The sequence below is a fragment of the Chenopodium quinoa genome, unplaced genomic scaffold (assembly GCF_001683475.1).
Source record: "Chenopodium quinoa cultivar QQ74 unplaced genomic scaffold, ASM168347v1, whole genome shotgun sequence".
Lineage (NCBI taxonomy): Eukaryota > Viridiplantae > Streptophyta > Magnoliopsida > Caryophyllales > Amaranthaceae > Chenopodium > Chenopodium quinoa.
Genome location: NW_018742980.1, coordinates 930162 through 945883, shown reverse-complemented (window position 1 = coordinate 945883; position 15722 = coordinate 930162). Strand labels below are relative to the sequence as shown.

Sequence of the window (15722 nt, the reverse complement as noted above, 5' to 3'; positions counted from 1 at the left end):
TATCTCACTGAATAATTAGCTTTCCTAATTAATTCTAATCCCTCTATCGGAATAATACACTTGTTCGAAGGACATCATTCCTTTCAAGTACGTGATCAATTACTATGCAGTGAAGAATAATATATATTTAGTTTGAAAAATGTTTCCATGGTGAATATCCCGCGCTGTTGGTTACTAACACTGCTTATAAATTATTACACAGAAAATTTGGTACCGGTTTCGAATCCCATCCTTAATCACAACATTTATTCCCCGTGTTCTGGATATGAATTATCTAATCTTCCACATAATTAACTAGTAACGAAAAATGAAAATATAGTATCCAAAACTAGATATTATATGCATAAATGACACTTTTTTAGTAACAATTTATTATTATATATATATAGAGAAATATGTCGTAAACATATGGGATATTTAGTAGTAAGTGACAATAATTATACTGTGTGTAACCAGTTGTGATTTGATTTAAACTCTCAATGATTTGATTTAAACCCTCAAATGTATAAATTAAATATTACAACACTTGATTGTAACTCTCAAAGGCCTCAATATATCATTTTTGATGATTATAATTGAAAATGCAAAGTAATTTTGAATGTTATTACGTACAACGATTGTTGATTAAATCAAGTTATGCGAAACTAATTAATCTTCGTATGTGTCAAATATAATTTCACAAAATCAAATATTTTCAATACCATGCATGATTGTTGGTTAGGGAAACAAGTTGTAGAAATATGAGCGATTTTATAGTAAGCGAAAATCATTGTATATTTTTATGTATTCCGATCCAAAGGGATTTGTTTCTAGCCCTCCTTTTTTTTTATTTTAACCTTTCAAAAATTTATTTTTACCCTTCACCCTATGACTTTTGTACCTTCATTGGGAAAATTTTTCTAGTGACAAGCATTTTGGTTAATGAAATAAGTTGTAAAATTATGGTTAATTTGTATAATTGTAATCTAACACCTATTAATTTTTATACAGTTACTTTAAATATATAACTTATAATTTTGGGTTTGTTTGAAATTTTTGTAGTAACAATAACGATTAAATACTAACACTTATTAATAATATTACAAACTATAATAAGGTTAAAATTGTCCAACTTCATGACATTTTCAAAAATATATCGATATGGATGCCTATATAAAAAACATTAAAAAGGAATTTCATTGGTTCTTTTAGAATAATTTTTTGATTCGTAGTTTGTAAAATATCGTCGAATGATATATTATTTAATTCTAATAAAAAACATCTCTCATCATTAATGACGCTGACTAGGAAGATGTTATCTCTAGTAACAAATTTGAATTTATTAGTAAAGTAATGTATTGTTTTAGTAACGAAATGTATTTTTTTGATAATGTGATAGTTTAGCGCCAATAAAATTCATCCATAAAATATTCTGTCTATTTCTAATAAATGGCGCCAGAAAACAACTTTTTTCCCACTCACTACTCCCTCTCATTTTTTAGCTAATGATGAGTTGACATTTTTTTTATTGGCGTTCATACAATGATTGTACGTGTATCGCCTCATCGTAGGAGAGAGGGAAAGGTAGGAGGCTTAGATTTCCGAAGATCAATTTGGAGGGAGACTTGGCTGCCACCAACGCTGACGACGATGACGCGATATCTAAACCAGATGAGATAGGATGCGGTGAGTGACAGATTCGAGGTTTGGTCATCGGTTCGTCTCTTCCTCTTTCCTCTTCATTAATCTCATCTACTACTACTTTGTCGGACCTTCAATTTCATCAACTTTATGGGACTTTTTGGTATTTTTTTTTTAGGTAACTTTTTTCTCAATTAATTTACAGTACTCTGGTTGGGCCTTTAGTGAATTTCTCAATTAATTTACAGCACTTTATATTTGACGAAATTCCAATTGTAATAGTATTAATTCGAGTTTTGATTCTTATGTTACACGATTATTGCGGTAGAAGCAGCTTATTGGATTGTATCCTATGCACCATTTGCAATTTCAAGATGTTATTTTGTTTTGTTTATAAGATCCAATAATTTTTTAGGTTTTAAGGGAGGGGATGGTCTCGAAGAAGGGATTTGCAAAAACATCCTTCGACTTCCTGCTGTGCCGGTATAACTGTCGAAATTTTTTCATCATCTTGCTGGTTCAGGTACTCTCTTCTCTCTCCATGGTGTTCATCATCTTCTTCATTTACTCTATCCTCCTTTTCCCTTTTTTTCTTTGATTTTAACATTGTCATTTATCGTGCTTCTTTAAAATTGGATCTTCTCTATTTCTAATTTTTTTAATTCATTTTCTAGGGTTTGGGTACTTGCGGTCTGCTATTGGAATTTTGAAGGTAAACTTATGGATTACTCTTTTTCTTTTTCTTCTATTGTTTTTCATACCCAATTTCATTTTTTTCAAATCCCTTCATGTAAAGTTTGTGAAAACCCCTTCTAGCAACATACTTACTAAATTAAATTAAGGCTCCATAACTTACTAATTGATAGCTCATTATAATTTTAATGTCGGTCTTTGAATAATTATAGGAAATTTTGGTTGTATGATGAACTATTTGGACATAGATTTAAAGATTAATTTAGATTATCTAAATTTCCCAAAACCCCTGATGTTTTCGTGCATGTTTTGTGGGTAAGTTTTACTTTTTTTCTAAAAAAATTGTGGGCAGGTGGAGGAAACTACTTACAAGTTTTGGAAGAAGGTTATTTTATAGATTAAGAGTGTTACTTGCAGCAAGATTCTCAAGTTATATTCACACCCTTAATCATTTTAATATTGAGACATTCTATAGTTTGTTGTTATTTGAGATATGCTACTGTGCAAATTAATAATTGATAGATTTGTTTTGCATTGTGTTTATAAATTAGCATTTAAATTTATGTAGGAAAAAACTGTATACATTTACTCATACTGTACATTATATAATGCAGGTTATATGAGTGCCAACTTTATTTTTCCTTGGTGATTGCAAATATTTGAGTGTGTACCGGCACTTTAGCTATATTTTTTTTCTTCAATTGTTAAACATAAACACCCATTTTATTCTCTTAATAATGGAGTCACTTAAGTATACTCTAAATGACTGTTGGAAATTTTGATTGATTGATTCCCTCCCCCCCCCCCCCCCCTATTTTTCTTGTACAAGTTATATGAATTTCGACAATACTTCCAATTTTCTTTGTGATTTGAGGATTCTATGTGATGATCAATTTGCTTTGGTTTCAGATAGTTTTATAAAGTTGTTCATTTTTGTCGCTTATTGCTGTTTTAGCTGGTTATCACAGGTTTCATGATATTAATTTCAATTATTCCAATTTCAGGTTATCATAATTTTATATGAGTTGGGGAAGTTGGAGTATCTTATGTGTTGAAATTTAAACTTGTTGCTGCTCTTTTGATCTAATCTATTGGTGTATTCCTGTTGTATTCATGCTATTGCAGTTTAAAAGCTCGATTTCTGGTTGCTATTGGGTTTCCCGACTGGAGATTATTGCTGATGAAAGAGACAGGGGTTTTATTCTGCTGGAGCATGGCTCTGAAGCTGTGAGTTTATATATATTTATTTTACCAAGGGTAAAAAAAAAAATTTATTAGGATGGATGGCCAGAAGTCCCATCTGATCAACATTAATCCATATGGTTATGATCATCATAAGTTATTTATCTTTATGCGACTGCAAGAAATTGAAAAAATGTATGCGATGAGTCTGTTGCCATTGAAGTAGCGTTATAGACACTCTTGCTGGTTGATACATCTGATCCAGTAGTTTATATTCTAATGTGAACACTAGCTTAGCTTTTGAAAAACTATTTAGGTTAATGTTTTATCTTTGTAAAGATCACGATGTGTAAGCTGTGCTTGATTGCGAGGTCTGTTCTCTGTTTTTGAGGGTTTAGCTACAGAGGAGATTACTTGTAATCAGCCTGAGAAGGCAGAAAAAATGCAGGTCAATTTTTGTTGTGTCGGCAATGTGTTAATTGCTTTTAAGCCCAAACTTTTTCCTTGTCTTACTATAAAATTCTTGGTTATTAATTTAATGATATATCCATATAAGTATTAAATATATTATTAAAATGTTATAAGTTTGAGAATATATTATAAATCACATGTTAATTGGTGTTATTAATGCTTAATAATTTTTAAACTTCCCTTTTTAGTTTTGTTATATGTTATTATTTTCATATAATTTTGAATATTTTTCTACTTATGAAATTGCAGATGACTGATGCTCTTTGCAAGAGGTGCAACTAGATATCATACAAGCTGGTCATGGTGATCACTATCAGGTCAGTATGATTCCTGAGGATTTAATCAATTATAAAGCCATGGGTGCATTTATAGATATTGTGCTTAGGTCATTGGTCAAGCTTAACAGAGGCCATCGACTATAGTAATTCCCCAGGAAAATGACCATTCAAGATTAACATTCATAAAGATAAACAGCGTCTGGTTTAGGTGGGTTTAATTGAGGTCTGACATTACAAGTGAGATATTGCAGGAGATTCAAAAGACTTTAATGTCCAAAGATAAGTTGGTTCAATGCTTGAAATGATAGGTTTGGTTCCTGAAGGTGTTGATGTGATGGCCATCTGCTGATTGTAGAAGTAGGTTGTGCATATTCCTAAAGAAGGTTTTTATTGATCATGAAAGGTCTACTAGATTCAATGATGGGAAGCAATTAGGCTCCTCAAACTGTCATGTCAGGCTACTGAAAAATCTCAGTAGTTTACAAAACATAAGGGGGAGGAATTGGGTGTAAAGATAGACCTATCCACTTAGCTTATCCAGCAAAGATTCTAAATGATAATTGGTGTTAACATAAAGGATGTGTAGCTCAAAAAAGTTCTTCAATTAAAATGGCATGCCTCTTGACTAGAGTAGAAGGACTAAGGTCTAGCTGAAGGTGTATCTTAAAATGAAGCCATAAAAAAATTCAGTCTGAAGTGTGGGAAAGACACATGCGCTATATGTTCTGTTACAGAAGCGTGGAAAAGCAATGTAGATAAATGCCTTGAAATTCGGAATAAATTGAAAATGTGTTAGCTGAGCTGTTTATAGGGCAAGGGAATATCCATGTTTTCTTCTCTGGTGTTTGTTTCTCAGTTTGTTGTTCCTTCAGAGTTTAGCTCTTAGGTACTACATAAAGAGGATTAAATTATAATATAGCACTCTATGTAGAGTATTTGAGGATCTTGGTTGCATTCACCTTATTTATGGCTGATATTTTTCTATTAATTGGTCCATGAACCTTTTGACGTGCTCACTTAGTTTTACTTTAGTTTCTTGGAATTTACTATGTTGAATCACAAATCCGCTAGTGTGTTGTGTTACACTTAAAGAGTTAAGACTAAAGCCTATCTGCTTCTTTTGGTTTATATGAAGTGCTTTATATTTTAACTCTACCAAGTGGAAGTGACCTATTACTTATCCTATTGTGACTCCAGGCTGAAGAGTGTAATTGATCATTTTAGAGGGAACAAAGAATTTGCTCGCCTTAGAATTGGTATGCTTGAATTGCTTAGTTTTGATCCATGGCTTGTTAGATTTGTTAATATGCTGATAAATGCAACCTTGAATAGGAATTGGGTGGCCTCCTGGTCAAATGGACCCCAAAGCATTTCTGCTCCAAAAGTTCAATTCATTGGCAAGAGAGCGGGTAAGTTGGATCATATGCTTTTGAAATTCTATATGACCTGTCTACACAAGCTTCTTATGTAGTAGAACTAGGAATTATATGTTGGTTGGATAAAGGTAAATTAGAGAAATCCTAAGTTGGACTTGAAATTATATCTTGGTTGCTTGGTTCTTTTACTCTGTATTTTGTTTTTCTTAAATTCATGTACATTTTCATTTTCGATGCCCATATCCATTTTAGACAATAAAAATCTGAACACTAATATATCTGATGCTTTTAACATGCTGCTTGATTCTGTAAACCATAAGCTTATTTTGGTCAAGGCAGTGGTAGACATTATATATCCTTTAGACTTAGAGTTACTACTTTTATAAAGCTACTTTTCAGAAAATCTAAGTGGTTGGTTAGTATTTGTGGATCATATCTATCTTGCTTTAGATTGGTGCTATGTATTTTGTGTGTGTAGGATTGTTTTAACAGGACTCAGTGTTACTACTTTAATATGTTATTATGTTGTTTGATTCCGATTATGCATTCTGAACTTTGATACATGTGATTCCTTTCAATGTGATGGTTTATAATCTTTATTCTATAAGCTAAGAGCAGAGATTGCTTTTAGTAAATTTACATGGTTAGTTTGTCACTCTGGATCAGATCTTGTTTTAAAAATGGTGTTTTGTATTATGTGTGAGTTGTTGTTTGGCGAGTAATAAGTGTTAAGTTTTGAGTAAATTGCTATTTGGTTTGATCCTGATTATTGTCCGGATATCTAATAGTCTATGTTTTTTTGATAATAATCTTTTGTGCTTGTGAATCTTATGTCATTTTGGTAACTGGTAATCGCTATTTGTTCTAATTGTTGGATATCTTTTGTGATACCTTAGGCAAGCTAGAATTTCCGTAAACCTTAAGGTTTCTGATACACTGATATATATTGTTTTCTTATTCAACTAGATGGGAAGAGCAAAGGTCTCTTAACCACAAAACAGAATGAACAAGAGTGGGTGGAGTACCCAGATGTGATGGTAGATTTAGTCAAGAAGAGTTGACTTGACAAGAGCATCTTCTATGATCTTTAGAGGCAATCATGATAATTTGGATGTGGCTTTCATTGGTGGCAGCTTTGAATTTTTTCTTTCAAACTACAGTCTAAATGCCGAGGCAGGAAGAACTGGACATATAAATAGTGTCACACTTCAGGTTAACTTCTTGTTATCACTATCTGGTTTTCTAAGATTATTCAGTATATTCTGCATTTATCTTAGGCATAGATAATGTCAAGAATGTGGTTGTTGATCAAATTTCTATGAATTTTCGACAAGTCATTATAATTATACTTTGAAAACAATCAGTGAACAGAGTTGGATCAAGACAGAATAAAGTATTTTTATAACAAACTATCATCTAAACTGAAGGTTTTTTCACTTTGATAATGCTTTAGCTTACATCAATAGAATTTACGCTGCATTATGCAGAGATGAACATTGGTAATTTTATCATTTTTGGAAGTCCTGTGCTTGAAACGAGTATGTATGAATGTGTACTTGATTGTATAGAGGAATGTATTGGTGGTTATTGGTATTATTATCATTAAGATCAAACAAAATATTTTAAAAGTTTTCTTAAGCTAAATTCTTAAGAAAGATCACTTGAGAGAGAGAGAGACCATTTAAGAAAATTAAGGCAATTATAGATTAGAAATGACCTTAGGAAAAGACTTACTAAAATGCTACAGAAAGAGACCACTTAATAAAGATTACTTTATTTACTTAAGAAATCAGGGCAATTAACTTAAGAAACTCATGATGATTAGTTTAGAAGAGAGAGGGAGAGATAGAGCACTTAGGAAATATGCTTTAAAAAAGTCCGAGCACTTAGCTTAGGAGAAAGAGAGATAGCACTTGAGAAAGATTACTTAAGAAAATTATGCCTATTAGTTTGAGGGGGGGGGGGGGGGGGGGGGGAGGGGGAGGGGGAGGGGGAGGGGGAGAGTACTTAAGAAATATCACTTAAGAAAATCAGTGCAATTAGCTTAGGGAAGAGAGATAGAGATGATACCACTTAAGAAAGACCACTTAAGAAAGTTAAGGAAAATAGCTTACGAAAACACTATTAGCTTACAAAAACGCTTATTAAAATGCATCAGAGGGAGAAAGAGTGAAACCACATAAGAAAGATCACTTAAGAAAATAATGGCAATTAGAAAAAGAGAGACCACTTAAGAAAAGATCACTTAAGAAAATCGGGTCAATTGGATTTGGAGAATGAGACCAATTAAGAAAGATTACATAAAAAAAAAATCAAGGCATGTGTGTGTGAGAGAGAGGGAGAGAGACCACTTTAAAAAGACCACTTAAGAAATTCAGGGCATATAGCTTAGGAAAACACAATTAGCTTACAAAAAGACTTACTAAAATGCTAGACAGAGAGAGAGATCTCACTAAAGAAAACTAGAGTAATTATCTTAGGAAAAGGCTTACTAAAATGCGAGACCACTTAAGCTACTTACGTTCTTTTAAGCAAATTTCTCAAGATAGATCACTTGAGAGGGGGGGGGGGGAGAGAGAAAAATCACTTATGAAAAATCACTTGAGAAAGAGGGAGAGGGGGGGGGGGGAACCACTTAAGAAAGATCATTTGAGAAAGACCACTTAAAAAAAAAGAAGAGAAATTAGCTTAGGAAAAAGAGTTACTAAAGTGCTAGAAAGAGAGAGACCACTTCAGAAAAATCATTTAAGAAGAAAATTACTCAAGAAAAAGAAAGATCACTCAAGAAGAAAGATCACTAAGAATAGAAAAATCACTTCAGAAGTAAATCACTTGAGAAAAAGAAAGACCACTTAAGAAAAGAAAGATCACTTAAGAAAATCAAGAGGCCACCTAAGAAAGTTAGTGCGTTAGCTTAGGAAAACGCAGGAAAAAAGCTTTCGAAAATGCAAGAGAGAAAGAGAGACTACACAAGAAAGATCACTTAAGAAAATCATGTAAGAGAGAGAGAGAGCACTTAAGAAAAATCACTTACGAAAATAAGGTCAATTGGCTTTAGAGCGATAGGAGACCAATTAAGAAAGTTCATATACAAAAATCAAGGCAATTAACTTAGAAGAGGGAAACCACTTAAGAAAATTATAATTATCTTAGAAAAAGGCTTACTTAATGAGAGAGAGAGAGAGAGAGAGAGCACTAAAGAAAGATCACTTAAGAAAATCATGATAATTAGCTTAGAAAGAGACATATTGAAATGCTATAGATAGAGAGAGAGAGAGAGAGAGAGAGAGAGAGAGAGAGAGAGAGAGAGAGAGAGAGAGAGAGAGAGAGAGAGAGAGCACTAAAGAAAGATCACTTAAGAAAATCAAGACAATTAGCTTAGAAAAACAAAATTAGCTTAGGAAGAGACAGATTGAAATGCTAGAGAGAGAGAGAGAGAGAGAGAGAGAGAGAGAGAGAGCACTTAAGAAATTTGAGCAATTAGCTTGGGAAAGCGCAATTAATTTAGGAAAAGGCTTACTAAAATGATAGATCACTTAAGCTAATTGTGTTTTCTTAGCTAATTTTTTAAGAAAAATCATTTAAGAGAGAGAGAGAGAGACCACTTTAGAATTATTATTTGAAAGAAATCACTTAAGAAAGATCACTTAGCAAAAAGAGATACCACTAAGAAAGATCACTTAAGAAAATAAGAGAAATTAGCTTAAGAAAAAGAGTTACTAAATGGTAGAGAGAGAGAGAGAGAGAGAGAGAGAGAGAGAGAGAGAGAGAGATCACTTAAGAAGAAAGATAACTTAAGAAGAAAGAAAATCACACAGGAAGAAAAATCATTTAAGAAATGAAAGATCACTTAATAGGAAAGATAACTTAGAAAAGAAAGATCACTTAACAAAAGTAGTGCAATTAGCTTAGGAAAGAAAATCAAGGCAATTACTTAGGATAGGGAGAGAGTGAGAGGGAGATCACTTAAGAAGATCAAGAGACCACTTAACGAAGATCACTTAAAAATCAAGAGACCACTTAAGAATGATCACTTAAGAAAATCAAGGCAATTAGCTTAGGGAAGAGAGTGAGAGATAGAAAGAGAGAGATAGTAGATAATGAGGGTGTGCTTTGACTGTGGCTATACCACTGATGCACATAACTCATGTTGTGATTTGAGGATTCTATGTGATCATCAATTTGCTTTGTCTCAGAGACTTTATAAAATTGTTCATTTTTGTCGTTTATTGCTGTTTTAATGAGGGTGAGCAACGGAACTTTTAACCTCTCTTTTAATTTCTTTTTGTTTGTCAGGATGCTTTTCCAAGGCCAGTTGCAAGACTGCTTGTAACTGTAGCTGCTGCTGTTTCTCTTTTTGTGCTCGGTCTTTTGTGTCTACAGTTTTCTTCACATTGGTACGTATGTAGGCTTTGTTTCCTGTTGAATCATCTCATAGTAGCTCATACCTGTTATCCCTTTGTGTCCTTGGTGTCTGCTTAAGTTTACAAACAGGCAATATCTAGCGTTCAGGATCTTGTGTAGTTCATGTGGCAGCATAGGATTATCTTCCTCTGCATAAATTGTACTTTATGTGATTAGTCTGAGTTTCTTGCGGGGAAGTGGTAGTAATAAGATGTGTAGTTCATGTGGCAGCATAGGATTATCTTCCTCTGCATAAATTGTACTTTATGTGATTAGTCTGAGTTTTTTGCGGGGAACTGGTAGTAAGAAGTATTTTAAGGATGATTTATTACTCTCTGCACTAATTTTATTGGTTAATTCCAGTGTGTGTACATGTGGGCTTCAAACAATATCTGAGGGTTATGAGCTTTCTGATTTTTGTAGGATTTTTGCCACTTTGTATTTTAAATGAACACAATCAATGCTCACGGGGCATTAAAATAAATATTTTGTTCTGAATATGTGTTCTTTTTCTTCCTAAAATTAGGTGGGGAATTGGAAGGATGAGTTGGCTTCTGTTAGCTGACATTTTGAAGCAAAATAAAGTAAATCATCCAAACATGAGATTTGATCCCAGGGCAAGGACAGCTAATTCCGATAGGTTTATAGCTGATTATGAGAATGATCATATTTCCTACTGTTGGTCTGCTTTGTTAAATTTCAGAGCAAAAGAGGAGGAGATCAAGGAAGGCTCTTTTACGATTTCAAGCTCAATGAATGCTGAAAACTCAAAGAGTTCAGGCTCTTTACCCTCCTATGGAGTGTGCTGCAGAATCAACCTCAGAATGTGCATCCTATCAAATGGCATTAGCAAAGAGTTAAATTTGCTAATAGACTATTGTTCATACATTTTAAAACATTTTATCATAAAGCTTTAAAATAAACACTTAGCACAGACAACTTGATTAACAAGTCTAAGACCTATTGTGAAAATTTTAATGTTTCATAAAGAGTGCCTTTTATGAGAATGCTTTAACTGCTTATTCTAGATGGTGTCTCACTGGCACTCCTATCCACGTGACGTCTCTTTTTAGTATTGTAATTTACATATTATATATTGCTTTTTTGTTTTACCATTCTATTTAATATCCATTGTTTTAGTAGTCTCGTCTGTGTGGTGCACCACCCTTTCTTATATTATATTTACCACATTTTTGTTTGGTTGAAAAATCTAGAATATTTATTTTTGCCGGTAAAAGTATGGTGGTGGATAGACAGAGAAAGAGTTAGAAATATTGTCAAGTGGATACAAAAAAGGGGATGATGTGATGAAGAGAGGAAAGAGAAAGTAGCTTTTCTCAAGAAAGTCTACTCCTTTTCAAAACTCCCACAACCTATTCATGCACTTGTCAATCACTTCTTTTTACGGTTTCTTCAACCCTTCTGAGCTATTGTTACTTGAAATAGAAACGTGTTATATTTTTTAGACAACCCCAAAAGAAGGATGAAATTAACTTATTAAGAATGGAGTTGTATTTCTTGATTCTTTTTATCAAATTTGCAAGTGTTTTGGAATCACTCAAGGATTTTGTATATGGGTGTTCTAAAGTGTCAAGATCTATGTTTTTTGTTTGAACTTAAAGCATATTATGCCCGACGGAAACTGGTAACCGAAAGCTTAATATTCTACTATATTTGTTGGTTTATCAAAGCAAAATTTTTGTGTAATTAGCTGCTATATGATTCTTTGTAGATAGATTCTTTGTAGATAGAGTGTAATACATACCTTCAACTGCTGTGTAATACTTTCGCTGTAGTTAGAATCTAATACATACCTTCTGTTGTGTAATGCTTTATCTGCAGTTAGAATGTAATACATACTATCTTCTGATGTGTAATGCTTGCTTTAAATACTGCCCCTTACATGGAGTATTTAGTCTTCTTTAATTTTTAAAGGTGGAGCCATGGGGAAATTGGGCATGGTACTCTTCTACTTTGTTTCTTTGCCATCTTGGGAAGATTGTTATATGAAAGATAGCAACTATTTGTTCATTAGTTTAGTAAAGTTGCTTAATGGAAGATTAAAACATATGCCTGCCTAACAAATTCCTTTTTATTTAATTTTAGGTTAGATTGCAGGTAGGCGAGCTAGGTATATATGCACGGAGGAATTCACTATAAACTTTGCAAATTTATACAAAATGTGAGAGAGGGGTCGAGAGATAGGAAAGGGGCTGGGAGATAGAAAGGGGCCAAGGGATATAGGGCAAGCTAGGAGAGAAGAGGATGGGGCACACCCAGAGAGGAGAGAGGTCAGGAGAGAGAGAGAAAGAAAGAGGGGTTAAGAGAGAGAGAGAGAGAGAGAGAGAGAGAGAGAGAGAGAGAAAGAGGGATTAAGAGAGAGATGAAGAGTGAGAAAAAGGGCTTGGGAGTGAGGAGCCGAAAGAAGAGAGAGAGATAGAAAGAGGAGTTAGGAGAAAAAGCGAGTGAACTAAAGAGAGAATGAATAAGAGGGCCATGAGAGAGCGATAAGGGTCGAAAGAGAAAGAAATAGAGCAATAAAGGAAAAGAGGGGCTAGGAGAGAGAGAGAGAGATAGAAAGAGAGAGAGAGAGAGAAAGAAGGCTTGAGAGAGAAAGAGATAAAGAAGCCGGAAGAAAGAGGCAGATAGAGAGAAGTTAAGAAAACTAAAGGGGACTGGGGAGAGAGGGAGGGAGGGGTTGGGGGGAAAAGATGCAAGTGTAATCTATAATTTTCAAAGCCTTTTACAGGATGGAATTGGGAAAAGAAGAATTAAAAGAAAGAAAAAGACTAAGAGAAAGAGTATGAGGCCAAGAGCGCGCTAATAAAGAAATGAATGAGTGATACGGGAACAAGTTTGATCTATATTTATTTCTACTATGTTAGTTATCGTACGTCGATTTTCGTTTTTAAGTTTCAATTTGTGAATTTTATATATGATAATAAAGCTCTTTTAGTTTGAACTTCTATTGAATCATAAATTGAGATTTCTTCTCACCAAAAAAAAAAAAAAAGAAATTAGTTTATTATTTCTTCATTAGGATTTTGTTATTCTTTATTTTAAATAACCTCAGCCAAGATTTCACAGTACCAACCTTTTTTTCTCACAGGACAAAGAAGGAGAAAAATAGAACTAAACATACATAAACCAAAACAGTAATATATAAAAGGTGAAAAAATAAAGCAAATGACATTTTCTATATATTTTAATACCAGAAAAAGGCACACCATAAAAATTGCTTGAATCCTAGAATAAATATCTTATTTTCTAAGAATTTTATAATATATAAACACAGCTAAGCTAAGGACAACTCCTAATTAATTTACCCATTTTAAAGTACCAGGTACACAAGAATACTATACCACTCCTTGTATAAACACTGTGCTTGAATAGTAAACAATCCAAAGCCAAATTCGATTTCCAAGTTTACTCATTAATTAGGAAAAATTACCCAAGGAAGCTTTATTGAGAAACAATACTCCATAGTAGACGCGCGGCAAAATTATTTACCAAATTAAGCTTCCAAGGTAAAATGCCATCCAGGGTGGCGTTTTTACCTTGGCCAAATTTTTTTTAAAAAAATTTCAGTCAAGGCAAAAGCGCCATCTAGGGTGGCATTTTTACCATGGCTGATATTTTTACAAAAATTGGCCAAGGTAAAAACGCTAGCCTGGTTGGCGTTTTCCCTGCAACACCCAGGCTGCAGACTGCAGGCACCACACCAGCCACAAACACAGCAACAATATCAACAAAAGCAACAACCACAACAACAACAACAACAACAACCACAACGATAACAACAACCACAAAAACAACAACATTAGCAACAACAGCAACAACGACAACAACAACCACAACAACAACAACCACTTCAATGAAAGGAATGAATGCGTATGGTGAAGTTGATAATGGCCAGAAAATCAATTAAAAAAGTCAGTGATATTGATAATATTTGTTTGGATACAACGTACTAGAGAATCCGATTACAACAAACTAACAAAAGAAATTCTAAGATCCTGATTCATCTATTCGACGTAATTGCTGTCCATCAACTCGCGGTCTTCGACGACGATAGTACTAAGATACCGTTGTGAAAGGATCTGGGGCAGAAGTCTGGGGAGGAGTCTGTTGGCTGGATGATTGTCCATCCTATGATGAGTATGGCGCAGACAAGGGTACGGCGAAATCCTCTTGAATGTCAAAAAACTGCGAGGACGCTATAGGGGACGTGTGAGTCTTTCCCCTAATACTCTCGCCTACCTCACGGTGTGAACGTTGTTGTGATTGGTCCCGCCTGACCATGACCATGTCTCTATAAGCTACTCACAGTCATTGCCTGAATTTCATCTATCTGCGGTATGGTGGGATATGATATGCTCAAGACTCCCAGTGCATCATGTATAGCCAGCATATCAAACGCCTGCATAAGTCAACAATCAGTCAATTTAATAATATCAGAAATCATAAATTGATAAAAAAAATCCATCTAAAACTCACATATCCACTGATGTCTCCAAAAGCTGGCTGATAATGAGTTGAGGGTGGGGTGTAGTTAGGGTTGATGAAGCGTCGGGTAATGCTCCTGTACCATACCATGTATGGATCGTGATACTCCATCCGGCCTTGGAAAGGCGCACCATCCACGATGTGCTGCAACCGCTGATCCCACATGTCAATGAAAGGGGCATGCTGAACTACCCAGCTCACGTCCCCCTTTCCTCGTCGGTCTGTCCTGTGCAAGTGGACACTCATGTCACACGTGGCGGGGACGGCCTGACGAAGGCTGAACTGTCGCATGACTTTATCGGGGAGGTGAGCCTCCACTACCTCAAAACAGACGAGGACTGTCATGGCACGCCACTCCATCTGATGATCACGAGGATATGGGGGCATGGCATCGACTAAGTCAGTGACGTACGGATCCCACATCATCTGCATTAACACACCGTCAGTAACATTGTAATTAACTTATTGAAACAATGAACGAGGTGTTAAATTAGTTTTTATAGTGTAATTGATCACCTGAGACTCGCTCAGTCTGTCGAATGTGTCTCTGTAATACGGTAAACCCCTCGCTGCATGCACATGAGTAAGTCTCCGCACCAGCCACCTAATTATATATAATAACAGCGTTCATGAGAAATTATTAAACTTAACGATAAGTCAAACATACCTGCAACCGTAGGCCATGTTTGGTGGAGGGAGTGGCGGAGCCTCATATGCATGCTCCTGATCGTCTTCCTCCTCCTAGCCATCCTGCCGTTGACGGCTAGCAGCCCTAGTTGGCCTACCAACGTGGATGTGCTCCCAAGCCCATAATTGTAATAAAAAGCACAAGTTAAGTTTAGTCATCGTTAAGTACGTAATAGTTAAAAAATGGTATGAAATTAAATGGCTACCTGAAGCACAATCAAGGGACCGCCGATCTCCCATCTATCTCGCTGGGATGCTCTGCAAAGATCGCGATACAAGTTCGCCAGACACGCACTACCCCAGCTGTAGTCACGTATCCGCTCCCAGCTGTTCTCTAACTGCTGTAGGTAGATCAACTGTATGTGGCTACCACTCTTGTTACTAAATAACAAATCTATCAACATAAACAAGTACGCTCGAGCGTATCTCTGAACGACTCCATCATTAGCATCAGGCGACAACACCCCAAATGTCTCTCGTAACCACATGTGTCTCAACCCCGTGC

At 34.9% G+C, this 15722-nt stretch overlaps 1 long non-coding RNA gene across 2 annotated transcripts; it reads left to right on the top strand.

Annotated features, from left to right (window-relative positions):
* The first annotated feature begins 1455 nt into the window (after positions 1-1455).
* LOC110729354 lies at positions 1456-11408 on the top strand. Of its 2 annotated transcripts, none has more exons than XR_002512889.1 (10): positions 1456-1798; positions 2036-2143; positions 2295-2332; positions 3439-3540; positions 4216-4283; positions 5442-5500; positions 5577-5653; positions 6587-6832; positions 9917-10017; positions 10551-11408. It is a non-coding gene; the product is annotated as an uncharacterized LOC110729354 (long non-coding RNA). The 2 variants fall into 2 exon arrangements; XR_002512890.1 differs by having other exon boundaries at positions 1456-1695; positions 10551-11407.
* The last annotated feature ends 4314 nt before the right edge of the window (positions 11409-15722 follow it).